The sequence below is a fragment of the Ovis aries genome, chromosome 5 (assembly GCF_016772045.2).
Source record: "Ovis aries strain OAR_USU_Benz2616 breed Rambouillet chromosome 5, ARS-UI_Ramb_v3.0, whole genome shotgun sequence".
Lineage (NCBI taxonomy): Eukaryota > Metazoa > Chordata > Mammalia > Artiodactyla > Bovidae > Ovis > Ovis aries.
In genome coordinates, this window is record NC_056058.1 from 36,197,309 (window position 1) to 36,224,438 (window position 27,130).

The following is a 27,130-nucleotide window of genomic DNA, read 5'->3' on the forward strand; positions in this document are numbered from 1 at the left end:
TTCACCTTGCTTATATTTTCCTTATTGATTATATTTAAAAAGTACAAACTGACACAAAATACTAACATCCCATTAGATAACGAGACATGAACTGTCAATTTGCAAGAAAAAAATTTATCAAACATGAATATGTGGAAGGATTTAACCTATAACACTATTAGACAAATTTTTAGATAAATTAGATGTATTTTTACTTCCTAAAGTAAAATGAATTAATTTTAATGACAATCCTGCAGTTGGGGGAGCAATTCTTCAAACACCAAACTGTAACAGATATTTAAAAAACACACACAAAACAAAACTTTGTATAAACAGTGCCATATTCTAATATAAATTACTAAAATCACTGAAGTCTTCCGTTTTAACCACTCACTCTATCCCTCCTTTTAGACTTAGGTCTGTTACCGCCATAATGGAAATTACCCAAAGAAAAACAAATCTTTTTGGAGACCAAGAAAGAAACAGCTAAGACATCTGAGGTAAAAGTATAACGGAATCTGGCAAATTAAAGAGATAAATCTTAGATAAATACTTAAAGAACTGCTAGCTAAGGGTTCTTAACCAATCCCCAAGCCCTTAAAGGACCTATGGTTAGGCTTCAAGGGATTCACAATCTCCTGAAACTGTGTGTAAAACTGTCTTGTTTTTGTATGCTCCCTGGGAAAAATTCTTATAGCTTTCATCCAACTCTCAGAGGAGCTCAAAATCCAAAAGAGTTTAGAACTACCAATGATCTAGCTAAACCCCTTCATTTTCAGAAACAACCCGAAGATTTAAATTGACGTGCATAACCAGTCTCCTAGTGTTTTTGTGTTTAAGAATTATGACTATTTTACCTTCTTACATTTTGGGGTTTTTTTGTGTGTGCATGCCTTCTAATACTGAAAGGTAAAATTTTTGTGACCTGAGTAACAAAGATTTCTCAGGATACAAAGAGTAAAAGACACAGAATTTTTTAAAAAACTGATAAACTAGGCTTCAATGAAACTTAAAACTTATATTCTTCAAAAGACACCAATAAGAAAACAAAAGGACAAGTCATAAAATGGGAGAAAATATTTGCAATGCATATATCTTGCAAAAGACTCATAGTCACAATATGTAAAGAACTCTTATGGTGGTGATGGTTTAGTTGCTAAGTCGTGTCCAACCTTGCAACCCCATTAACTGTAGCTCACCAGGCCCCTCTGTACATGGGATTTCTCAGGCAAGAATACTGGAGTGGGTTGCCATTTCCTTCTCCAGAGTATTTTCCCAACCCAGGGATCAAACCCAGGTCTCCTGCATTACAGGAGGTCTCCTGCACTGCACGAGGATTCTTTACCAACTGGAGCCACCAGGGAAGCCCAAATAACTCTCATAATGCAATAATAAAAAGACAACCCAATTTTTTAAATGAGCAAGATATGGACACAAAAGCAAATGTACTAATAGCCAATAAGCAAAACAAACAGAAAAAGATGCTCTGCATCATTAGTTATCAAAATAGAAATTAAAGCCACAATGACATAACACTACACACCCATTATAATGGTTACAATTAAAAATACTGAAAACACTAATGTGGGCAGGAATGAGGAATACATGGATCTCTCATACACTGCCAATGGAAATGTAAAATTTTAAGCCACTTTGGAAAACTGTCAGGCAGTTTCTTAAAATTAAATGTATACTACTATACAGGCCAGTCATTCTGCTTACTACTATTTACTCAACAGAAACAAAAACATGTCACCACATAAAGACTTGTACAGTAATGTTCAAAGAAGCTTTTCACACAATGTCAAGCACTAAGAAGTGAAGTTGCTCAGTCGTATGCAACTCTGCAATTCCATGGACTGAAGCTCCTCCATCAGTGGAATTTTCCAGGCAAGAAGAGTACAGGAGTGGGTTGCCATTTCCTTCTCCAGGGGATCTTCCCAACCCAGGGATCGAACCCGGGTCTCCCACGTTGTAGGCAGACACTTCACCCTCTGAGCCACCAGGGAACCCCATGAGATGACCCAAATGTCCATCAACAGATGAATAAACAAATTATGATTTATTCATACAACAGAATATTACTCAGCAATAAAAAGGACACAGGCAAAAATACGAGTGAACCTCAAAATCATTTTGCTGAATGAAAAATTTCCCTGGTGGTCCAGTGGTTAAGACTCCACGCTCCCAAAGGAGGGGACCCGGGTTCAATCCCTGGTCAGAGAACTAGGTTCCACATCCTGCAACTAAGTTCAAACACAGCAAGTAAGACCCAGCACAGCCAAAGAAATAAGCCAGTCACAAAGAGCAAAGGTTGTATTATTCCATTTATATAAAATGTAACCTAACCTATAGTGACAAAAAGTAAATCAGTGGTTACTAAGGTTCAGGAGTGTAAGAAGAGAAGGACAGAAGAGAGCATGAGGAAGCTTCTGAGGGTGATGGGAACCTACTGTATCATGATTCTGGCAGCAGTTTCACAAGTGTATACAACCGGAAAATTTCATCACACTATATGCTTCAAATAGATGCAGTTTATTACACATAAATCATTTTGCAATAAAATTGATAAGAAAAAAATAAAGTGAGACACCACTACACATCCACTAGCATGGCTGAAATTTAAAAGACTTAAAAAATCAGGCATTGATAAGAATACGGGAGCAGCTAGAACGCTAATACATTGCTGTTAGGAATATAAAGTGGTACAACCACTTTGAAAAGACAGTTTGGCAGTTTCTTAAAAAGTAAAACATACACCTACTATATGACCTAGCCATTTCAAGTATTTACCCAGAAGAAATAAAGTCACATTCATAGTAGCCCTATTCGTAATAGACGAAATCTCTAAACAGCCCAAATATCCACCAATAGGGGAATGGATAAACAAATTGTGGTCTATCCATACCATAGAAAACTACTTCACCAATTAAACTACATAAAACATTATGGTGAGCAAAGAAAGCAAGACACAAATAAGTACACACCATATGATTCCATTTACAGGCATACCTCATTTTTTGCACTTTGTAGATACTGCATTTTTTTACAAACTGAATGTTTGTAGCAATCGTGTGTGGAGCAAGTCTCCCAACAGTATTTTTCTCACTTCGTATCTGTGCGTCACATTTTGGTAATTCTTGCAACATTTCAAACTTTTTCATTATATTTATCAAGGTGACCCACTTTCAATGATTTTTTTTTTCATTTTTCTTTTTCTTTTTCTTGATCAGTAATTTTTTTATGTTACTACTATAATTCAATGAAGATTCAGATGACAGCAATTTTTAGCAACTTTTTCATTTTCATTATAGTCAATTTATAAATTTTGTGTTATTAACAGATTTAAGTGTACAACAAAATAAATCAGTTATACATATATTCACTCTTAAGATTCTTTTTCCATATAGGCCGCTACAGAGTATTGGGTAGAGTTCCCCGTTAATTCAATAGATACACTGTATGGATGTGAGAGTTGGACCACAAAGAAGGCTGAGCGCCAAAGAATTGATGCTTTTGACTGTGGTGCTAGAACAGACTCCAGAGAATTCCTTAGACAGCAAGGAGATCAAATCAATCAATCCTAAAGGAAGTCAACCCATAATATTCATTGGAAGGACGGATACTGAAGCTGAAGCTCCAATATCCTGGCCACCTGATACAAGAGCTGACTCACTGGAAAAGACCCTGATGCTGGGAAAGACTGAGGGCAGAAAGAGAAGGGGACAACAGAGGATGAGATGGTTGAATGGCATCACCAATTGGTGATGGATCCAATAGACATGAGCTTGAGCCAACTCCAGATGATAGTGAAGGACAGAGAAGCCTGGTGTGCTGCAGTCCATGGGGTCGTAAAGAGTCAGACACAACTAAGCAGTTGAACAACAACAAAATTATTTTTTTAGACTCTGCAAGCTTAACAGCCTAGAGTGTAAACATAACTTTTATATGCACTGGGAAACAAAAAATCATGTGACTCACTTTATTTTGATTTACTGCAGTGGTCTGGAACTGAACCACAGTATTTGAGGTATAACTGTGTTTGAAATTCTAGAAAAGACTAATATAATCAACAGTGGGAAAAAAATAAATAAAAAGTCAAGTAATTGCCTCAGGCCAGGATGGAGGAGGGAGAAAAATGGCTGGTAAAGGCATAAAGGTACCTCTTGAAGTAAGTGTTCTGTATCTTGATTAAGGAGGTGGTTACATGGGTAGATGCTCTGACCGAAATTCAACCGCAGACTTCTGGCTACTTGTCATGACAATAAAGAGGTTAATAAATCTTTTCTCAAAAAGAAACTTGAAAAGCTGACAAATTTCAGCTTGGAAACTAACTGAATATAACAAAATTAAAAATATTTATTCATGAAAACTACTTAACTTTCAGTAAGAACACCATGAATCTCTACAATTCATACCAAGAGCTTCTTCCATATATCCCCCGACCCTAGATTCACCAACCAAGGAAAGGAAGGACATGAATATCAATAATTTCACTTTCACAGCTGGCAGGGACTCACTAGGTAGGAACATTTTTAGTCTTATCTTAGTGGCCAATCGGAGAAGGGAATGGCACCCCATTCCAGCACTCTTGCCTGGAAAATCCCATGGATGCAGGAGCCTGGTGGGCTGCAGTCCATGGGGTCGCTAACAGTCGGACACAACTGAGCGACTTCACTTTGACTTTTCACTTACATGCATCGGAGAAGGAAATGGCAACCTACTCCAGTGTTCTTGCCTGGAGAATCACAGGGACAGGGGAGCCTAGTAGGCTGCCATCTAGGGGGTCGCATAGAGTCGGACACGACTGAAGCGACTCAGCAGCAGTGGCCAATAACTAAGGGAGCTAAGGTCCCACAATCCACACGGCAAGGCCAAAACAAACAAAATAAATAATATTGCACTATTTAAAACTTCAATATCTCACTGTTTCATATATAAGACATTTTTCTCTTAATATGGTCTATATGGTATGCCCTGTATTATCTGACCTCCTGCCAGATTTCTCTTGCTCTAACCACTCCCTCAGTTCTTAAGCTACATCCATACTACTTTGCTGCCACAAAGCCTTCCCACACAATTCTTCTGCATGAAAGATTCCCTCCAACACTCCCCCGTTCACCTAGTTTACTCCTTCTCATCCTTGAGATCTCAGCTGAACTATGACCTAAGAGAAGTCTTCTTGACCCCCAAACTTGATCAAATCTCTTACCACATATGCGCAACGCATCAGCTTTCCCTCAAAGTAAGTAATCACAGCTGTAACTATATATTTATGCTTGTGATTTTTTAAGGAAATACCTGTCTTTTCCAATAGATTGTAGGTTTCAGAAAGACAAGGATAGGTCTAGCCCTAGGACTTAGCACATTCTCTATAAATAATAGATAATCATCAAATACTTATTAAATAAATTACTTATGCAAAATTTAGAACAATTTAGTGGTGAAATTATACTTATCTCCTTTATCCAAACTTTCTAGTCTTAAAATTTTTAAATATTAAAAAAACCACTAGCAGTGTTTTATAGTTTTCAGCTTGTAAGTCCTGTACATATTTTGTTAGATTTATGCCTAAATATTTGAGATGACTGGATGACATCACCAACTCAATGGACCTGAGTTTGAGTTAACTCTGGGAGTTGGTGATGGACAGGGAGGCCTGGTGTGCTGCAGTCCATGGGGTCGCAAAGAGTTAGATACAACTGAGTGACTGAACTGAACTGAACGTCTCTTAGTAATTAATGAAGGCAACCAAAGATCTAAATCAGAGGAACATACATGCTCACTGATTTTAAGACTCAACATAATAATGCTGTCAATTCATCCCAAATTCATCTTAGGGTATCAGTCTCTCAGTCATGTCCAAGTCTTTGCAATCCCATGAACTACAGCCCACCAGGTTCCTCTGTCCATGGAATTCTCCAGGCAAGTATACTGGAGTGAGTAGCCATTCCCTTCTCCAGGGGATCTTCCCAACCCAAGGATCGAACCCGGGTCTCCCATGCTGCAGGCAGATTCTTCACCATCTGAGCCCCAATTCATCTTAGATTTAACATAATTCCTATAAAAATCCCTGCAATATCTTTTTGTAGACTTAGACAAGTTTATTAAAAAATTTACATGGAAAAGCACAGGCCCTAAAAAGGCTTAAACAATCCTGACAAAAAAGAATAAAGTGAGAGGAATCACACTACTCCATATTAAGGTTACTATATGACTACAGTAATCAAAATAGTGTGGAATTGGAAGAATAATAGACATACACCAATGAAGAAGAAAGAGCTCAGAAACCATCACAACATACTCAAATCTAATTTAGTAGGGAAAGTCTTTTCAACAAATGGTGTTAAAGCAAGCAGAAATCAATCCATTGGCAAAAAGAAAAAAGAAAACCTCAAGCTAACGCTTTATACAAAATCAACTCAAAATGAATCTATTAAAACCACGAGATAATACTATTGAATACACACCCATCAAAATAAATAAAATGTAAAAAGTCACACCACCAATGTCAGGCAAATGTTCAGGGAAACTGGATCACTCATACAAAGCTGGTAGGAATGTTAAATGGTACAACTCTGAAAAGAGTTCTGCAGTTTCTTAACTATCACATAACCCAATAACTGTACTCCTGGGTATTTATCCCAGAGAAACAAAATCTTATATTCACATGAAAACCTTGTACACAAATGTTCACAGCAGCTTTATTTGTAATAGCAAATTGAGGAAACAGTTCAAAGTCCTTCAGTAGGTGAGTGGCTAAGCAAACTGTGGTATATATATACTATGGAACATATTCAGCAATGAAAAAAAAAAAACAACAACGAAGAACTTCCCTGGTAGTCCATGGAAGCTAAGACTCCATGCTTCCAACAGGAACTACTAGGTTGGTGCAAAAGTAATTGCAGTTCTGCATTGCTGAATTTGCTGTTTGATATTGGAATACATTTTTAAATAAATGTGGTTATGTAATATATCATTTTAATGCACATTTTTCACTTTAGTTTTTTTGCTAATGACATTATTACTTGCTGTTTATTTTAGACTATTGAAATGATGTTAGACAAAAAGTAAATTTAAGCAACTTTCTTATTTGCGTTCAAAATGGGTCATAAAGCAGTGAAGACAACTCACAACATCAGCAACACTTTTGGCCCAGGAATTGCTAACAAACATACAGTGCAGTGGTGGTTCAAGAAGTCTTACAAAGGAAACAAGAGCCTTGAGAATAAGGAGCACGGTGGCTGGCCCTCGGAAGTTGACAACAACCAGTTAAGAGGATCATCAAAGTTGATCCTCTTACAATTCCACAATAAGCTGCCAAACAATTCAACCTCACAAATTGGAAATGTGAAAAAACTTGATAAGTGGGTGTCTTGTGAGCTGACCACACATCAAAAATATTATTATTTTAAAGTATTATCTTCTCTTATCCTGTGCAACAACTATGAACCATTTCTCAATCAGATTGCGACAAAAAGTGGATTTTACGCAATGACCAGCTCAGTGGCTGGATCAAGAAGAAGCTTCAAAGCACCTCCCAACGCCAAACTTGCACCAAAAAGAGGTCATGGTCACTTTCTGGTGGTCTGCTGCCCATCTAATCCACTAAAGCTTTCTGAATCCCAGTGAAACCATTACATCTGAGAAGTATGCTCAGCAAATCGATGAGAGGCACCGAAAACTTCAAGGCACGCAAATGGCATTGATTAACAGAATAGGCCCAATTCTTCTCCATAACAACATCTCACCGCACTTTCCACAACCAACACTTCAAAAGTTGAACAAATTAGGCTACGAAATTTTGTGTCATCTGCCATATTCATCTGACCTCACGCCAACCAACGACCACTTCTTCAAGCATCTTGACAACTTTTTGAAGGGAAAATGTTTCCATAATCAGATGCTGCTGCTGCTGCTAAGTAGCTTCAGTCGTGGCTGACTCGGTGCGACCCCATAGACGGAAGCCCACCAGGCTCCCCGGTCCCTGGGATTCTCCAGGCAAGAATACTGGAGTGGGTTGCCATTTCCTTCTCCAATGCACGAAAGTGAAAAGTGAAAGTGAAGTCACTCAGTCATGTCCCACTCCCAGCGACCCCATGGACTGCAGCCTACCATGCTCCAGCCTCCATGGGATTTTCCAGGCAAGGGTACTGGAGTAGGGTGCCATTGCCCTCTCCACCATAACCAGCAGGAGGCAGAAAATGCTTTCCAAGAGTTAATCAAATCCCAAAGCAAGGATTTTTATGCTACAGGAATAAACAAACTTATTTCTCATTGGTAAAAATGTGTTGACGGTAATGGTTTCTACTTTGATTAATACAGATGTCTTTGAGCCTAGTTATAATGACGTAAAATTCATGATCTAAAACTGCACCTATTTTATATAATTTATTTTTAACTGAACGATAATTATTTTACAGTATTGTGTTAGTTTCTGTCAAACATCAACATGAATCAGTCATAGGTACATATATCCCCTCCCTCTTGGACCTCCCTCCCACCTTTCCCATCCCACCCCTCTAGGTTGTTACAGAGCCCCAGTTTGAGTCCTCCAAGTCATACAGCAAATTCCCACTGGCTACTATATCTATTTTACACATGGTAATGTATGTTTCCATGTTACTCTCTCCATACAACCCATCCTCTCCTTCCTTCCCCCACTGCTCCATGTCTATAAGTCTATTCTCTATGTCTGTGTCTCCACTGCTGGAGACACAGTGGAGACTTATCTCCACTCCTGGAAATAATTTAATCAGTACCATCTTTCTAGATTCCATTTATATGTGTTAGTATACGATATCTGTTTTCCTCTTTCTGACTTACCTCACTCTGTATAATAAATTCTAGGTTCATCCACCTCATTGGAACTGACTCAAATGTAATTCTTTTTATCACTATGAGTAATAGTCCATTGTATATATGTACCACAGCTGCTTTATCCATTCATCTATCAATGGACATCTAGGTTGCCTCCATGTCCTAGCTATTGCAGGCAATGAACATTGGGGTACATGTGTCTTTTTCAACTTTGGTTTTCCCAGGGTATATGCCTAGTAGTGGGATTACTGAGTCATATGGTAGTTTTATTCCTGGTTTTTTAAGGAATCTCCATACTGTCTTCCATTGTAGCTTTATCAATTTACATTCCTACCAACAGTGCAAGAGAGTTCCCTTTTCTCCACACCCTCTCCAGAATTTATTGTTTGTAGACTTTTTGATGATAGCCATTCTGACCAGTGTGAAGTGATATCTCACTGTACTTTTGACTTGCATCTCTCTAATAATGAGCGATATAGAGCATCTTTTCCTGTGTTTATTAGCCATCTGTATGTCTTTGGAGGGAGAAAGAAATGGCAACCCACTCAAGTATTCTTGCCTAGAGAATCCCATGGACAGAGGAGCCTGGTGGGCTGCTGTCCACAGGGTTGCACAGAGTCGGACACGACTGAAGCAACTTCGCATGCATGCGTTGGAGAAGGAAATGGCAACCCACTCCAGTATTCTTGCCTGGAGAATTCCAGGGACAGAGGAGCCTGGTGGGCTGCCGACTATGGGATAGCACAGAGTCGGACACAACTGAAGCGACTTAGCAGCAGCAGCAGCATGTCTTTGGAGAAATGTCTCTTTAGGTCTTTTTTCTACTTTTTGATTGGGTTGTGAAACTACAATTACTTTTTCACCATCCTAATAGAACTAAGAGTTCACATATCACAATAAAGATCAAAGATCCCACATGTAACAACTAAGACCCAGCGCAGCCAAAAAGGCAAACAAGTTAAAAAGAAAGAAAAAGAATGAACTACTGATATATGCAACAACTTGGTTGACTCTTAAGGGAATTGTGTTGAGAAAAACAAGTCCATCCTAAAAGACTGAAGGCAAAAGGAGAAGTGGGTAACAGAGGATGAGATGGTTAGATAGCATCATTGACTCAATGGACATAAATCTGAGCAAACTCCAGAAGATAGTGAAGGATAAGGAAGCTTGGCATGCTGCAGTTCATGGGGTCACAGTCAGACATGACTTACTGACTGAACAACAAAAATGTTATACAGGGCTTCCCTGGTGGTCCAGGAGTTAAGAATCCACCTTGCAATGTGAGGGACACCAGTTGGATTCTTGGTCCAGGAAGATCCCACATGCTGCAGAGCAACTAAGCCTGTGTGCCACAACTACTGAGCCAGCACTCTAGAACCCATATGCTGCAACTACTGAAGCCTGAGCACCTAGAGCCTGTGCTCCAGAACAAGAGAAGCAGCCTCAGTGAGAAGTCCACACACAACAATGAAGAGTAGCCCCTGCTCACCACAACTAGAGAAAGCCTGCATGCAGCAATACAGATCCTACCACAGCCAAACAATGAAATAAATAAATATATAAATCTTTTATTTTCTATATTAGTCCATTTATAAAAATGCGTGAAATGACAAAATTTTAGAAAACAAGCATATTGTTGTCAAGGGTTAGGGACAGGAGAGGGGATATGCAGGAAGGACACGGGTTTGGTTAGAAAAGGGGTTCCTGTGGTGTTGGAACAGTTTAATTTCTCGATTGTTGTGGATAATACAGGAACCTACACACTAATGATAAAATTGTAGTAGTTAACACACATACACGGAAACGCATAAATGAATATAAGTAAAATGGGGGAAATCTATCAGTGGGTTATACCAATGTCAGTATCAAGATTGTGTTATTAAAGGATAATTTGGAATTCCAGTTCAAGATGGTGATGTTGCAGAATCTTGAACTCACTTCCTCCCACAAATCTACAGCTACATAGAGAACAATTTCCTGCAGGGAAGAAAAAAAAATTTATACATACACACACACATAACCCCATAGCTGAGCAAATCCTACACATCAGACAAACAAGAGAAATTTACTTCAAAGTAAATTCCACACCCTCATGTAGTGACCCACAATCAGGAAGGAACTCAAAGTCCCAATCTTCTCCCGGAGTGAAGGGTTTGAACCCTGTATCTCGCAGCCCAACTTTTAACACGCACCTGAGAGATGATCCCCAATACATCTAACTTTGAAACCTGACAGCGCTTGCATTCTTGAAACCCACAAGGCTATAGTAAACTGAGAAACAGTTCTCAAAGGGCTCACACACACAGAAAACCACCAAGAGCCTAGCACAGAAGCCAACTGAAAAACACCCAAACTTTCTGTGAAAAAGGTTTATTTGCTTATCATAAAGAACTGGCCTGATGAGAAGGCATCTAACTTAATACACATCTAAGCACCTGCTGAAATATTATTCAGAGACAAAGGCTGGTGGGTGACGTCTTTGCACTCTTCCTCTGATTTGCTCCAGCTTGTCAGTATCTCACAGAACAGAGCTTGTACCCTCATCTGATGCCTTAATTTCTGCAGTTGCCACCAGAAGACACCTCTAGATTGCCAAATTCTAGTGGTCAACAAGGCTTACGCTCAGAATCCCGCAGGACTATAGCTATCTGCCTATTTTTTTTAACATTTATTTGGCTGTGTCAGTTCTTAGTTATGGCACATGGGATCTTCATTGCAGCATATAGGATCTTTCGTTGTGGTGTGCAGGCTCTTCACTGAGACACGTGGACTTCTCTCTAGTTGTAGCAGGGGCTTCTCTTGTTTTAATGCAGAGGCTCAATAGTTATAGTACACAGGCTTAGTTGTCCTGCAGCATGAGATCTTGGTTCCCTGATCAAGGATCAAATCCATGTCCCCTACATTGGAAGGCAGATTCTTAACCACTGGACCACCAGGGAAGTCCCTATCTGCATAATTTAAAAGCAGCTGCCTAAGAGTCTGGCTTCGAATCAGCCTTTATCTAGGAGCAGAGTTCTTCCACTTTGGGATACTGACAGGTCTTGGCACATCTTAAACTACTGGGGGCCACTGAAAATAAAGTAGGCTGCTTGGACATTCACAAAGGTTTGAGAGACAACCAAGAGCTAAGGCAAAGTTGAATGATAAGATTCATCCCCTACACAGGGTCACTCTTTCAAAACTAAACAGTGGCTATTTCATCTAATGCATAACCAACTAATGCGTATCTAACCAACACAGAGACAAGGAAAATGAAAAAACAGACAAATATGTTTCAAGTGAAAGAACAAGGTAACACCTCAAAAACAGACCTTAATGAAACAGAGATAAGTGATTTAACCTGAAGAAACTACAAAAGAATGGTTATAAAGATATTCACCAAGCTCAAGAGAAAAATGGAGGGACAAAGTGAAAATCTCAAAACAGAGGCAGAAAATAAAAGGAAGCACCAAATAGAAGTCACAGAGCTGACGAATACAATGACTGAAATGGAAAATGTAATGTGAAGGTTCAACAGCAGATCAGATGAAGCAAGAAAAAAAAGGGTCACTGCACTTAAAGAGAGGGCACTGGAACTCACCCAATCACAACAGCAAACAGAAAAGGAAAAAAAAAAAAGAGTGAAAGAGTGAAGATAGCCTAGGAAACAAATGTTGTTGTTCAGTTGTTGTGTTCAACTCTTTGAGAATCTATGGACTGCAGCATGACAGGCTTTCCTGTCCTTTACTATCTTCCAGAGTTTGCTCAAACTCACATCCATTGAGTCAATGATACCACCCAACCATCTCATCCAGTCACCCTCTTCTCCTGCCCTCAATCAGCATCAAAGTCTTTTCCAATGAGTAGGCTCTTCGCATCAAGTAGCAAAAATATTGGAGCTTCAATTTCAGCATCAGTCCTTCCAATGAATAGCCAGGATTAATTTCCTTTAGGATTGACTGGTTTGAGATCCTTGCTGTGGATATCGAGAGTCTTCTCCAAGAGTCTTCTCAAGAGTCTTCTCCAGCACCACAATTCAAAAGCATCAGTTCTTCGGTGTTCAGCCTTCTTTATGGTCCAACTCTCACATCCATACATGACTACTAGAAAAACCAATGCTTTGACTAGACGGACTTTTGTCAGCAAAGTGATGTCTCTGCTTTTTAATACACTGTCTAGATTTGTCACAGCTTTTCTTCTAAGGAGCAAGCGTCTTTTAATTTCGTGGCTGCAGTCACTGTCTGTAGTGTTTGGGGAGGCCAAGAAAATAAAATCTGTCATTGTTTCCACTTTTTCCCCATCTAATTGCAATGAAGTGATGGGACCAGATACCATGGTCTTAGTTTTTTGAATGCTGAGTTTTAAGCCAGCTTTTCACTCTCCTCTTTCACTCTCATCAAAAGGCTCTTTAGTTCCTCTCCACTTTCTGCCATTAGAGTAGTATTATCTGTGTATCTGAGGTTGTTGATATTTCTCCCAGCAATCTTGATTCCAGCTTGTGATTCATCCAGCCCAACATTTCGCATGGTGTACTCTGCATAGAGCTTAAATATTGGTGACAATATACAGTCTTGATGTACTCCTTTCTAAATTTTTAACCAGTCTGTTGTTGTATGTCCAGTTCTAACTGTTGCTTCTTGACCCGCATACAGGTTTCACAGGAGGCAGGAAGGTAGTCTGGTATTCCCATCTCTTTAAGAATTTTCCACAGTTTGTTGCAATCCACACAGTTAAAGGCTTTAGCATAGTCAACGAAGCAGATGTTTTTCTGGAATTCCCTTGCTTTCTCTATGATCCAGCTGGTACCCCTGGAAGTTCTCAGCTCCTGTACTGTTAAAGCCTAGCCTGAAGAATTTTGAGCATTACCTTGCTAGCATGTGAAATAAGCACAACTGTACAGCAGTTTGAACATATTCTGGCATTGCTTTCTTTGGGATTGGAATGAAAACTTTTCCAGGACTGTGGCCATTGCTTAGTTTTCCAAATTTGTTGGCATAAGGAGTGTAGCATTTTAACAGCATCATCTTTTAGGATTTGAAATAGCTGAGCTGGAATTCCATCACCTCCACTAGATCAGACAATCGGAGAAGGCACTGGCAATCCACTCCAGTACTCTTGCCTGGAAAATCCCATGGACAGAGGAGCCTGGTAGGCTACAGTCCATGGGGTCGCCGGGAGTCGGACACGACTGAGAGACTTCACTTTCACGCGTTGGAGAAGGAAATGGCAACCCACTCCAGTATTCTTGCCTGGAGAATAGCAGGTACGGGGGAGCCTGGTGGGCTTCCATCTATGGGGTCGCACAGTGTCAGACATGACTGAAGTGACTTAGCAGCAGTAGCAGCAGCTCAGACAAAACTAAGATGGCAATACTTCCCAAATTGACATACACAGTCAGTGCAATCCCTAATAAAATCCTAGTTGATTTTTTTGGTGAAAACTGACAAGTTGATCCTAAAATTGGCATGGAAATTCAAAACAATAATTGAAACAATCAAAACTATCTTGGGGAAAAAAAGTTGATGGACTAACACATCCTGATTTCAAAATCTAGTACAAAGGTACAGTAATCAAGACAGTGTGGCACTGGAGCTAAGAATGAATGCACAAATCAATGGAAAAGAACTGACAGTCTGGAAATACATGGTCATGTCTACAGTCAACTTATTTTCAACAACAGTGCCAAGACCATTCAATAGGGAAAAGAATCATCTTTCTAATATATGGTGTTGGAAAAACTGTACAGCCAGATGCAAAAGAATGAAATTGATCCCTACCCTCACACCATACAAAAATTAACTTAAAACAGATCAAATACTTAAATGTAGAAGCTAGAATTATAAAATTCATAGAAGAAAACAGACAAATTTTTACAAGCTTGAATTCAATAATGGCTTCTTATATATGACATCAAAAGCACAAGCAACAAAAGAAAAACTAAACTGGACATCAAAAATCAAGAAACTGTGTGCTTCAAAGACACTATCAAGAAAGCAAAAGGACAGTCCACAGAACTGGAGACAATTCTTACAAATCACATATATGTTAAGGAGTTGTACTTAAAATATATATACATATATATTCTTATAACTCAAAAATAAAACAGCAAATAACCCAATAAAAATCAGTCACAGAATCTAAGTACACATTTCTTTAATGATCATTTACAGACAGCAAATAAATGGGTGAAAAGATGCTCAATATGATTAGCCATTAGGGAAATGCAAATCAAAATCACAATGAGATATCACAAATGGGTGTATAATCAAAAAGATAAACAGTAACACGTCTAGGCGAGGATGTGGAGAAATTGAACCTGCATACATTACTGATAGATATGTAAAACAGAGAAGACTCTCTGGAAAACAGTCTAGCAGCTCCTCAAAATGTTGAAATTAGAGTTACCATGCAACTCAACAATTCCACTCCTACGTACACAGCCGAAAGAAATTACAATTTATGTCCACACAAAAACCTGTACATAAATATTCATAAAGCAGCATTACATGACAGCCCCAAAATGGAAACAACCCAAATATCCATCAACAGATGAAGGAATAAATAAAATGTATACCAGATCCATACAATGAAAAATTATCCAGCAATAAAAAGAAATGAAGCACTGATACATGCAACAACACAGATGAAGTTTGAAAACATTATGATCAGTAAAAAGAAGACAGAAGGACCACATACTGTCTGATTCCATTTACATGAAATACCCATACTGGTAAATCTAAATAGACAGACAGTAGATCAGTGATTGCTTACAGCTCAGGGGGATTGGTACTGATGAATTAGGGGTGTGGAATTTCTCTTTAGGGTGAAGAAATGTTCTAAAATTGATTGCTGTGATGGTTATACAACTCTGTGAAAAATACTAAAAGCCACTGAATTGTACATTTTAGTGTGTAAATTTTATGGTATATGAATTATATCTCAATAAAGCTGTTTAAAAAAATTAAGCTATGGTGACCAAGTCAGAACACTAGTTACCTTTGGATTTAGTTACCTTTGGAGGGTACTAACTGGAAAGGGGCACAGGGTATCCTTTTGAGGTGTCAAAAATGTTTCATATCTTGATTTGGGTGGCAGTTACATGGATGTACATATTGAGCTATACAATTAAGACTGGTTCACTTCACTATATGCAAACAATACTTTTTTAATAATAAATACTTGTGAGTGAATGACTATTTTATTTAATCCTTACAAAAACCTAAGAAGTATATATAATTATTATAAGGAAACTTAGGTTCAAAACACTAACCTGCCCAAAGTCACAAAGCAGGGACTTGTGCTTCTATCTCTCGACTCTAAATTCTGACTCCAATATTCCATGACTTAATCTTTGGATTTCTGATGTAAGGTATGACACATAAATATTAGATGAATTGGTGGTACTAGTGGTAAAGACTCCAGTACTCTTGCCTGGAAAATCCCATGGACAGAGGAGCCTGGAAGGCTGCAGTCCGTGGGGTCGCTGAGGGTCGGACACGACTTGAGAGACTTCACTTTCACTTTTCACTTTCATGCACTGGAGAAGGAAATGGCAACCCACTCCAGTGTTCTTGAGTGGAGAATCCCAGGGACGGGGGAGCCTGGTAAGCTGCCGTCTATGGGGTCGCACAGAGTTGGACACGACTGAAGTGACTTAGCAGTAGCAGCAATGGTAAAGAACCTGCCTGCCAATGCAGGAGATGTAAGAGACACGAGTTCTATCCCTGGGTCAGGAAGATCCGCTGGAGAAGGAAATAGCAACCCACTCCAGTATTCTTACCTGGAGAATCCCATGGACAGAAGAGCCCAGTGAGTTCTAGTCCATGGAATCGCCAAGAGACACAACTGAAGTGACTTAGCATACTTTATGCTATATATTTAAATTATAAAATATAATTCAATAAAATGTTTAAATTATATATATTTAACTTACTGAATGCTATATAACAGCACAAAAGGCTAAATTACAGGTCAAAGGAAACTATTGCTATATGGAGAATAAGACTTGAGGTGATCCTTGAATCTAAGAGAACAGCTTGAACAGGACTTGGAAGTAGGGATTAAGTATGGGGTCAGACAGGAGGAACCATAGTGCCCTAGGAAAATATCTTGTTAGATTTGAACATATTGGTTTCAATAATTAAATGTACAGGAAGTACATTTAATTATTGAAACCAATATGTTCAAATCTGATAGCAATGGTGCTATACCATCACATACATCTAATTTCTTAAAGATATGTAAAGAAACAAAAACTGTTCTCCTTAGCACAGAACCATCTACAGGCTCAAAGTGGGCTTTCAAAGAATCATAAGATAAGGGATCAATAAGCATTAAGTCAGAGGCACCCCACAGACAGATTCCAAAATTCCATTGCTTCATGACATTTAGCCACACTATTTCCATGGAAATTCTAAGAGTAAAAAAGGTCATGTGCATGCGTGCTAAGTTGCTTCAGTTGTGTCCAACTCTTTACGACCCCATGGACTGTAACCTGCCAGACTCTTCTATCCATGGGATTCTCCATGCAAGAATACTGGAGTGGGTTGCCATTTCCTCCTCTAAGGGATCTTCCCCACCCAGGGATTGAACCCGTGTCTCCTGTGGCTCCTGAACTGCAGGGGGATTCTTTACCGCTAAGCCACCAGGGAAGTCCCTAAAGAAGTCACTGTTCAGCCAATTTAAACAAGCAATCTAACATAATTCAGCTCCTATTTAAGTTGCCATCTTTCAAAATGAAAAAAAAAAAATCACTAAAATAATGGCTTATCTTCAACTACTTGAATAGAGTCTACAGAAGGAATTACCACTAAGTGTCTGCAAAAAAGGAACAGAGTCTAGATACCAACACTCTTCTCAATCATAACAGAAACAAAACATCTATGCAAAGGCAGGAAAGGTGACCCAAAAATGAGACTTGTTATATTACAGTTGGTAGCGTCCTGGAAAATCTCCAATTTGTAAGATACTGTTTGTCATTTTTGTTCAACACATCCATCATCTTGATCTATGCGAAGAACAATCACTGACAAGAAAATTTTAAATCTTGACATTCTACCTACCAAACCTGTCAAAATTGCTCTGAAAGCCTGGAGGCATTGGAACCTTAACAGTCCTCTCTGATTGATTCTTACTTCTAAATAATCTACTATTCAAGAAATCTGATACCAAGCTCTTCATCAACTGATCATATGAGCTTTACTGTTTCTCCAATTAAAAAAAGTAAATGCACACCTACACACACACACACACACCCCGATGCTCTATATGCCTACACACACATGCTCTATTTCCCAGTTTATACTCAGCCTCAGTTTAAGACAAGTGTGTAAAAACAGAATCCAAACACAATGAGTAATAGTTATTTACTGGGTCCTTGGACACTAGTTATTCCTCCCAAAAACTCTACGTGGTAGGTTTCAGGATTTTAGAACACTTTTATCGTGATTTTACAAGTTAGGAAACTCAAAATCAAACATCTGGTAATTTCTTAAATTCAAAATGGGAATGCTGATAATTGAAGCACAATGTATCTAATTTCAACTAAAAGGCACTGCCTCTGACAGGAAAAAATAAAGACAGTAGACTTTCACTTATTCATATTCAGTGACTATATACAAGAACACTGGAGTCAGGCTGGCTGGATTCAAAACCAGCTCAACCGCTTACACCATGTGTGTCTTTGATCCTCAGTTATCTAACACATAAGTTAAAGACGGTAAGAGTACCTACGGCATAAGACTGTCGTGAACGTTCAACAAATGCGTATATGTAAAAGGCCTGAAACACTGTCTATCATCGTACAGAACGGAAACATACTACTTCTGTGGCAGGGGGAAATGGTACACGACGATCAGGATTCCCAAGGAAAATCTTAATTTCTGGGGCAAAATAACCTAGACCACTAACCAACAGAAAACAGTAGCCTAGAGGAGATAGGGAGCGTGAGGAGAAAGGGGCTGGGGGACCCAGTCGACCTGACTCCGAGAGAGGTCCCGGCTGTGAGGCCCCACGAAAGGAGGCGGCATAGACGGAGCCCCCTCCCTGGGTGCTCAGCGTGAGGAAGACGCCTTCGAGGGGTGAGCGGGGACCGGAGCCGGTCGCAGGAGACCCAGAAGGGCCGAAAGGGACCTGGGGAGAAGGCAGGCCGCACCCTCGGTTTGAGGGGAGCGGGCCCGGCAGTCGAGGGAGGAAGACCATTCGGGGTCCCCAGCGCCCCAACCGGCGTCGAGGCGCCCAGTATCCTGAGGGGCCATCCTCGGTGTCCTAACGGCCTACCCTGGCGTCCCGAAGAGCCGTCCTGTCAGCAGGCGCCCACCTTGGCGTCCGAAGAGACCCGCCTCAGCATCAAGAAGGTCCTAACCCCAAGTCAGAGACTCCGCTCGGGAGAAGAGTGGGCCGCGCCCCCACTGAGGGAGAAGAGGAGGCGGGAAGAAGGCGGCTGGAGGTGTGCCGAAGCGGCTGGTACTCACCGACCGTCGGCGCCGCGCGGATGAGCCCCTCCGCTCCGGTCCCGCCGGCCGCGAGCGGCCGCAGCTCGTCAGGAACCTGAGGCGGGCGAGCGCGCGCGAACCTGAAACACCGCGGGGTCGCGACGCGCTCTCGGGGCGGGCGCATGCGCGGGCGCCCAAGGACGGAACCAAGCCGCACTGAGGGGGGAGGCTGCCACCAGGACATACCAACTGTGTGAGGTGGGGGGTCGCCATCAACCGGAGGCAGATTTCATCTCCATGAGTCGACTGGGCACATCCCAGTGGTCTCGCAGTCTGTTCGTTTGCTTTATCATTTGCCAGTACTTTGAGGGGAACCAAAGAGTAGTAGTAACAGAGTCCGTGAAACCCTACCGTGAAACCTTGAAAGTCTTCTCTGCCACATCAAGCCTCGTCTGGCCCTGTTTTTGCGTGTAACTTAAGTTACACTGAAATTATCTGTTCATAAGATAATGAAAACAATCTACGGATGGTAAATGTTATTAAAGTCTGACCATTTCAGGAGAAGGGACTCTGGGAAGTGGAATGCAAGGTAGAAGCATAAAATAAGCCATCTGTGGTGAAATTTAAAACCTGCTTTTTTATGACCCAGCAATTTCATGTCTACAAGTGTGCAGAAGACGTGTTCATATTCAGGCCCTCTTCCTTGTGAAAAATATAAACAAAGGAAATGTACAATAAGATGTGAATGAATAAAACGATATGTTCTATAATAAAATATTACATTTAAGACTCATAAATGAGTACTATATATATCGACATTTGACAGCTCGTAAGAGTTGTTGAATAGTAATGTGTCAATAAATATGTTACTGGCAATTTGGTCCTTGTCACCACACCAAATGAGACTGATGGGGACAAAGTTTTGAGGATAAAGGAAGAAGAAATGTATTGCTGCTGCTGCTGCTGCTGCTAAGTCACTTCAGTCGTGTCCGACTCTGTGACCCCATAGACGGCAGCCCACCAGGCTCCCCCGTCCCTGGGATTCTCCACTCAAGAACACTGGAGTGGGCTGCCATTTCCTTCTCGAATGCATGAATGTGAAAATGAAAGTGCAGTCTCTCAGTCGTGTCCGACTCTTAGCAACCCCACGGACTGCAGCCTACCAGGCTCTTCCATCCATGGGATTTTCCAGGCAAGAGTACTGGAGTGGGTTGCCATTGCCTTCTCCAGAAATGTATTGATTTGCCACCCAATGAGGAGGGTGGCAGACTAGAGTCTGGGAAACTATGACCTGCCTTCTGGGGAGAAAGCAGGTGTATTTAAAGAAAAGTCTTGAAGCTGGGGTTAAGGTAAGAGGAGCAAGCAGAGATGAGTATGTGTACACCATAACAATATGACTTGTGAACTTTCTGAAGATATGGTCCATATAACCCTAGCAAGTAGTAAAGAGCCTGGCCAAAAATAAACACCCAAAACTTGTTGATTGAATTGAATTGGGAAATGGGGAGATCAGAAAAGCTTTCAGCATAGGGCCAGAAATGTCCTTTTGAAGCATCTTACCTCAGAGAAAAATGTTTATCAATTGTTGTTAACAGCCATCTTGCAAGCCTAAAGAGAGCCAGCCTATGGCGTGCAGCCTCTAAAATGGCCCCGGATCATCCTGCCTCCTGGCAATCACATTCTTATGGAATTCCTCCTTCCCTTCGAGTGTGAAAGTGAAAGTGAAGTCGCTCAGTCGTGTCCGACTCTTTGCGACCCCATGGACTGCAGCCCACCAGGCTCCTCCATCCACGGGATTTTCCAGGCAAGAGTACTGCAGTGGGTTGCCATCTCCTTCTCCAGGGGATCTTCCCGACCCAGGGATCGAACCCGGGTCTCCTGCATTGTAGGCAGACACTTTTACCGTCTGAGCCACCAGTGTGGGCTACACTTAATGACTCTCTTTCAAAAAACATATAATACAAGAGAAATGCTGGGACGTCATTTCCAACATTAGGTTATAAAAAGACTCTAGTGGGCTTCCCTGGTGGCTCATCGGTAAAGAATCCACCTGCCAATGCAGCAGACACATTTTGATCCCTGATGAGGGAAGATCCCACATGCCAGGGAGCAACTAAGCCCACAACTACTTAGCCTGTGCTCTAGAGCCCGGGAGCCACAACTATTGAGCCTGCGTGCTGCAACTACTAAAGCCCATGCACCTGGAGTCTGTGCTCTGCAATGAAAGAAGCCACACATCTATGAGAAGACTGCACACCACAGGAAGAGTAGCCCCCACTTGCTGCAACTAGAGAAAGCCAGAGCAAAACAACAAAGACCCAGCGCAGCCAAAAATAACATAAATAAATAAATAATTTTTTAAAGTATTTTCATAGGCCTGGGAGGATGGGTGGATACATAATAAGCCAAAAGTAGAGAATACTTCTGGAAAGGGAACTAGAAGTCCAAAACTATGTTCAGACAAAGAGAACCTTAATTTATCTGTAATGTTCTCATTTTATTTTTACAACTACTCTATAATTTAAAAATAAATAAACCATATATTTATAAAGTAAACAAAGCAATCACTCAGTTCAGTTCAGTTCAGTCGCTCAGTCGTGCCTGAATCTTTGCAAACCCAGGCCTCCCTGTCCATCACCAACTCCCAGAGCCTACCCAAACTCATGTCCATTGAGTTGGTGATGTCATCCAACCATCTCATCCTCTGTTGTCCTCTTCTTCTCCCGCCCTCAATCTTTCCCAGCATCAGGGTCTTTTCAAATTAGTCAGCTCTTCGCATCAGATGGCCAAAGAATTGGAGTTTCAGCTTCACCATCAGTCCTTCCAATGAACACTCAGGACTGATCTCCTTTAGGATGGACTGGCTGAATCTCCTAGCAGTCCAAGGGACTCTCAAGAGTCTTCTCTAACACCACAGTTCAAAAGCATCAATTCTTCGGTGCTCAGCTTTCTTTATAAGCAATCACTAGAGACCATTTAATGATTGCTGCATCAGGTGATCTAATCTTTCTGTGCTGATTTTTTTTTCTAAAGTTTTTCTTGCCATTTATGCATAGAACTTCATGTCATTTTTAAAGTGTATTATTTGTTAACATTAGGAAAATCATTTGTTTACAACGCCTCATGTTCCATGTGAAAATACTACAGTTAGTGTAAAAAGCCTGGCCCCTCTCTACCTCTTTCCTCACACCTCCCAGAGTAGGACAGACTTATATGACTGATAGGTTTCAGAGAAGGAACCGCACTTGCTTTTCCCAGTCCTTTCCTCACTCTCCCTCAGATCCACCCACCTGCATGAAGCACATTTTTTCTGCTCGTCTCTGCTATAACTTTTCAGCACATTACACCATCCCTCACCTCTACCGTACACACCAAGAAAAGCTGAGACTGTTTAGATGTACCCATAACATGGCAAGGGCTTCCCAGGTGGCACTAGTGGTAAAGAATCTGCCTGCAAATGCAGGAGAAGAGATGTAGGTTTGATCCTTGGGTCAGGAAGATCCCCTGAAGGAGGGCATGGCAACCCACTCCCATATTCTTGCCTGGTGAATCCCATGAACAGGGGAGCCTGGTGGGTTGCAGTCCATAAGGTTGCACAAAGAGTCAGACATGACTGAAGCAACTTAGCACATGCACACACATGACATGGCAAGCCCATCCAATTCAGGATTGAAATATAAGCAAACTCAGTTGGTTAACACACTAGTCTTTCAATCCATTCCAATCTTGGCCAAAGAACAGGAATGTTATTTATTGACCTCCTCAAACCACAATAATTAGGAAGCTGATAATTCTTTACTTTCCTTCAAAAAAAAAAATGTAGGGCTATATAATTATCTACTCCTATAAAACTATAGCAAAAGAGAACAGTACCAAAGCACATGTGCACAGCATCCAAGAAAATGCTAGAAGAGTCTCAAGTATGTGCATACGGCACTTGGTTAGCCATGATGTAATCTTCTCTTTTTTCTTTTCATTTCTTTTTTCATTTTTTGACCTCAGCATTTGTTATACCATTGGGCTCTTTCAAATCTATATTTCTATTTATTTAAAAATAGAAATATTTATATTTATAGGGAATACACACCATTAGATAGTGTTCTTGATTCCATTTAGAAATAGATTTTTCCTTCCCTTTTTTAAAGCTTGCATCTCAGTTTAACTGAAGAACAGCTTGAAATTGCAAGCAAGCTATTTTTTTGACCATTATAATTAACAAATACTCAAATATTTGAATCTGAATCTTTTTAGATATTATAAATCAGATTAAAGAAACATCTACCTTCAGTCATACAAAAATACATATACATAAGTTTATCCATTGGAGATTTTATTTTACTTTGGGGGGTTTTCTTTTGGCTGTGTCACATGGCTTGCAGCATCTTAATTCCCTGACCAGGGATTGAACCTGTGCCCCCTGCAATGGAAGCATTGAGTCCTAACCACTGGACTGCCAGGGAACTCCCTCGCTGGTGATTCTAAAATGCTGAAAATAAATGTTCAGTCATAGGAGAATGAAATATCCAGTTACAGGACTACTGGGACTTAGTATAGCCACTATGGAGGACAGCATGAAAGTTCCTTAAAAAACTAAAATTAGAGCTACTATATGATCCACCAATCCTGCTCTTAGGCATATATCTAGAGAAAACCATAATTTGAAAATATAAAGCACCCCAATGTTCGTTGCAGCACCATTTACAATAGCCAGGACAAGGAAGCAACCTAAATGTCCACCAACAGAGGAGTGAATAAGAAAGATGTGGTACATATATACAATGGAATAGTCCTTGGCCATAAAAAGTGAGATAATGCTGTCTGCAGCATGTATGGACCTCAGGTGAAGTCAGACAGAGAAAGACATATCATATGATATCACTTATATGTGGAATATTTTTAAAAAGAGTATAAATGAACTTATTTATAAAACAGAAATAGAGGTTTTCTATAGAGGTAGAAAACAAACTTACGGTCACCAGGGAGTAAGGGGAGAAGGGATAAATTAGGAGATTGGGATTGATACAAACTGCCTTGAAAAAGGGCTTCCCTGGTGGCTCAGATGGTCAAGCATCTGCCTGCAGTGCAGGAGACCTGGGTTCAGTCCCTGGGTTGGGAAGGTCCCCTGGAGAAGGAGATGGCAACCCACTCCAGTACTCTTGCCTGGAAAATTCCACGGACTGAGGAGCCTGGTAGGCTACAGTCCATGGGGGTCACACAGAGTCGGACACGACTGAGTGACTTCACTTCACTCCACTTCACCTTGAAAAAACAGAAGGTCACTTAGGAAAAAGCCTAAAGTTAATTCTTATCATGTCCTTGAAATACACAGCTCACGCTACTTGGGACTTCACACTTGGGCAAATTAGCAGAACTTAAAGCCAAGGGGAAAAAAAAAAAGGCAAAGGGACATTTAAAATCTCAAACATGAGATTTCTGTCTGTCTGGATATGTAGGTCTTAGTATGTGTCTTTGTCTTTTGATGATTTTGCTACAATTAATTTGTAAATAAGCTAGAATTTAATTGGCTTAAAGAAAAGTAAGTGCTTATGAAACAAATAATTCTAAATACAAGATAAATTAAACTGAATGAATTTCAGGTTCACATGAACTGGAAATATTCAATATTAAATTAATACCTGGTATCAATATTAATGTTTGTTTGTTAATCTAATTAATATGGACATATCTAAGAATCATCAACAATAAGTATAATACTTTTATTATGCCTAGATTTAATATAAACTAAATAAGATCTTATTATATCTATTGCAAATTTCTCAACAAGGAAAGTCTTGATATGAAAAAACTTTTAAGGAAAGAAAATGCAAATGAGATAAGAGCTTTAGGTGATTTATGTTTACTGATCTATAGAGTACTGAAATAAAGGACAGTTCATGGTTGCTTAAGGAAAGTAAGACGTGCTTTTATTAAAAAGGTATAAGGAGTGGAATTGCATTTTACTAAGGCAAAAGGAAGTAAGTCTGACTTACAGGTGGCTGTTCTCTGAATCGACAAATAAAGTGATAAATACAGAAAGTGAAAAAAAAGGTTTATGGAAAGTGGACCCTGAAAAAAGAGTTTTATGGATAGTACAAGTTTTCTTGAGATGTTGAACTGCCTTTGAAATCTTTTATTTCTGCTTTATTGACTATGCCAAAGCCTTTGACTGTGTGGATCACAATAAACTGTGGAAAATTCTGAAAGACATGGGAATACCAGACCACCTGACCTGCCTCTTGAGAAACCTGTATGCAGGTCAGGAAGCAACAGTTAGAACTGGCTATGGAACAACAGACTGGTTCCAAATAGGAAAAGGAGTACGTCAAGGCTGTATATTGTCACCCTGCTTATTTAACTTTTATGCAGAATACATCATGAGAAACGCTGGGCTGAAAGAAGCACAAACTGGAATCAAAATTGCCGGGAGAAATACTGATAACCTCAGATTAGCAGCAGCAGCAAATATGCAGATGACACCACCCTTATGGCAGAAAGTGAAGAAGAACTAAAGAGCCTCTTGATGACAGTGAAAGAGGAGAGTAAAAAAGTTGGCTTAAAGATCAACATTCAGAAAACGAAGATCATGGCACCTGGTCCCATCACTTCATGGCAAATAGATGCGGAAATGGTGAAAACTGTCAGACTTTATTTTGGGGGGCTCCAAAATCACTGCAGATGGTGACTGCAGCCATGAAATTAAAAGATGCTTACTCCTTGGAAGAAAAGTTATGACCAACCTAGATAGCATATTCAAAAGCAGAGACATTACTTTGCCAACAAAGTTCCATCTAGTCAAGGCTATGGTTTTTCCAGTGGCCATGTATGGATGTGAGAGTTAGACTGTGAAGAAAGCTGAGCACCTAAGAATTGATGCTTTTGAACTGTGGTGTTGGAGAAGACTCATGAGAGTCCCTTGGACTGCAAGGAGATCCAACCAGTCCATCCTAAAGGAGATCAGTTCTGGGTGTTCATCGGAAGGACTGATGTTGAAGCTGAAACTCCAATACTTTGGCCACCTGACTCATTTGAAAAGACCCTGATGCTGGGAAAGATTGAAGGTAGGAGGAGAAGGGGATGACAGAAGATGAGATGGTTGGATGGCATCACCGACACAATGGACATGGGTGGACTCCAGGAGTTAGTGATGGACAGGGAGGCCTGGCATGCTGCAGTTCATGGAGTTACAAAGAGTCAGACATGACTGAGTGACTGAACTGAACTGAACTGAACTGAACTGATTGTTACTTTGGCTAAGTGAATAACTATTGTTTTACAGTGACTATAAGCTGGTACAAAACTGGAATTTATTTGGTTTTCTCTTTTTATTAAGAGAACACAGTTTTTTTGGAATGAATGTGACTTTTGATAACAGAATGTGTGAATTTCTTTGCCTTTGAAAGACTTATATTTGTTTTTAAAGTCTTTTGTTACTTTGATAAAAATGAATAAATATTATTTCATAATGATCTATGAAGATAAATTTCATTCTGCTTCTACAAAAAATTAACCCCTCATTGTCAGACTTTTACCATCTTGATGTCCTTGTAACATGGCAACAGCCTACTCGTAAATCAGGGAATTTAAAATGGGTAAACAATAGCTGTAATAAAACAGTCAGGGCTCTGGGAAATCCAAGACAGCCACTTGGCTTTCTGGCTCCCAGACAAGCTTCATTTTTTATTTGATGGGTTAAAGCCTTTCCTGGCTGCAGGATTAATGCCTTCACAAAGGAAAAAAAAGTTAAAAGTGCATCTTTCACTCAGAGTATACACTCTACCATCTCCAGTGATCAAGGCACCCACTTCACGGGACAATCATACAAGCCTTAACAAAAACTTCACAAACTCCTTAAAACTATCACTGTTATGATCAACCTCAATCATCAGGCAAGGACAATAGAATGAAGATTAATTACAAGG

At 40.1% G+C, this 27,130-nt stretch overlaps 1 protein-coding gene across 4 annotated transcripts in view; it reads right to left on the minus strand.

Annotated features, from left to right (window-relative positions):
* The window catches only part of UIMC1 (ubiquitin interaction motif containing 1), a 131,214-nt gene extending 111,840 nt beyond the window's left edge, over positions 1 to 19,374 (minus strand). For 3 of the 4 annotated variants that reach the window (XM_012178271.4, XM_060415699.1, XM_060415697.1), the window contains exon 1: positions 19,251 to 19,374. The gene's annotated coding sequence lies outside the window, so the exon portion shown is untranslated. Of the gene's footprint in view, positions 1 to 19,056; positions 19,185 to 19,250 lie in introns of those variants that run through there. The other variant, XM_060415698.1, reaches the window with a different exon arrangement.
* Between the last annotated feature and the right edge of the window lie 7,756 nt (positions 19,375 to 27,130).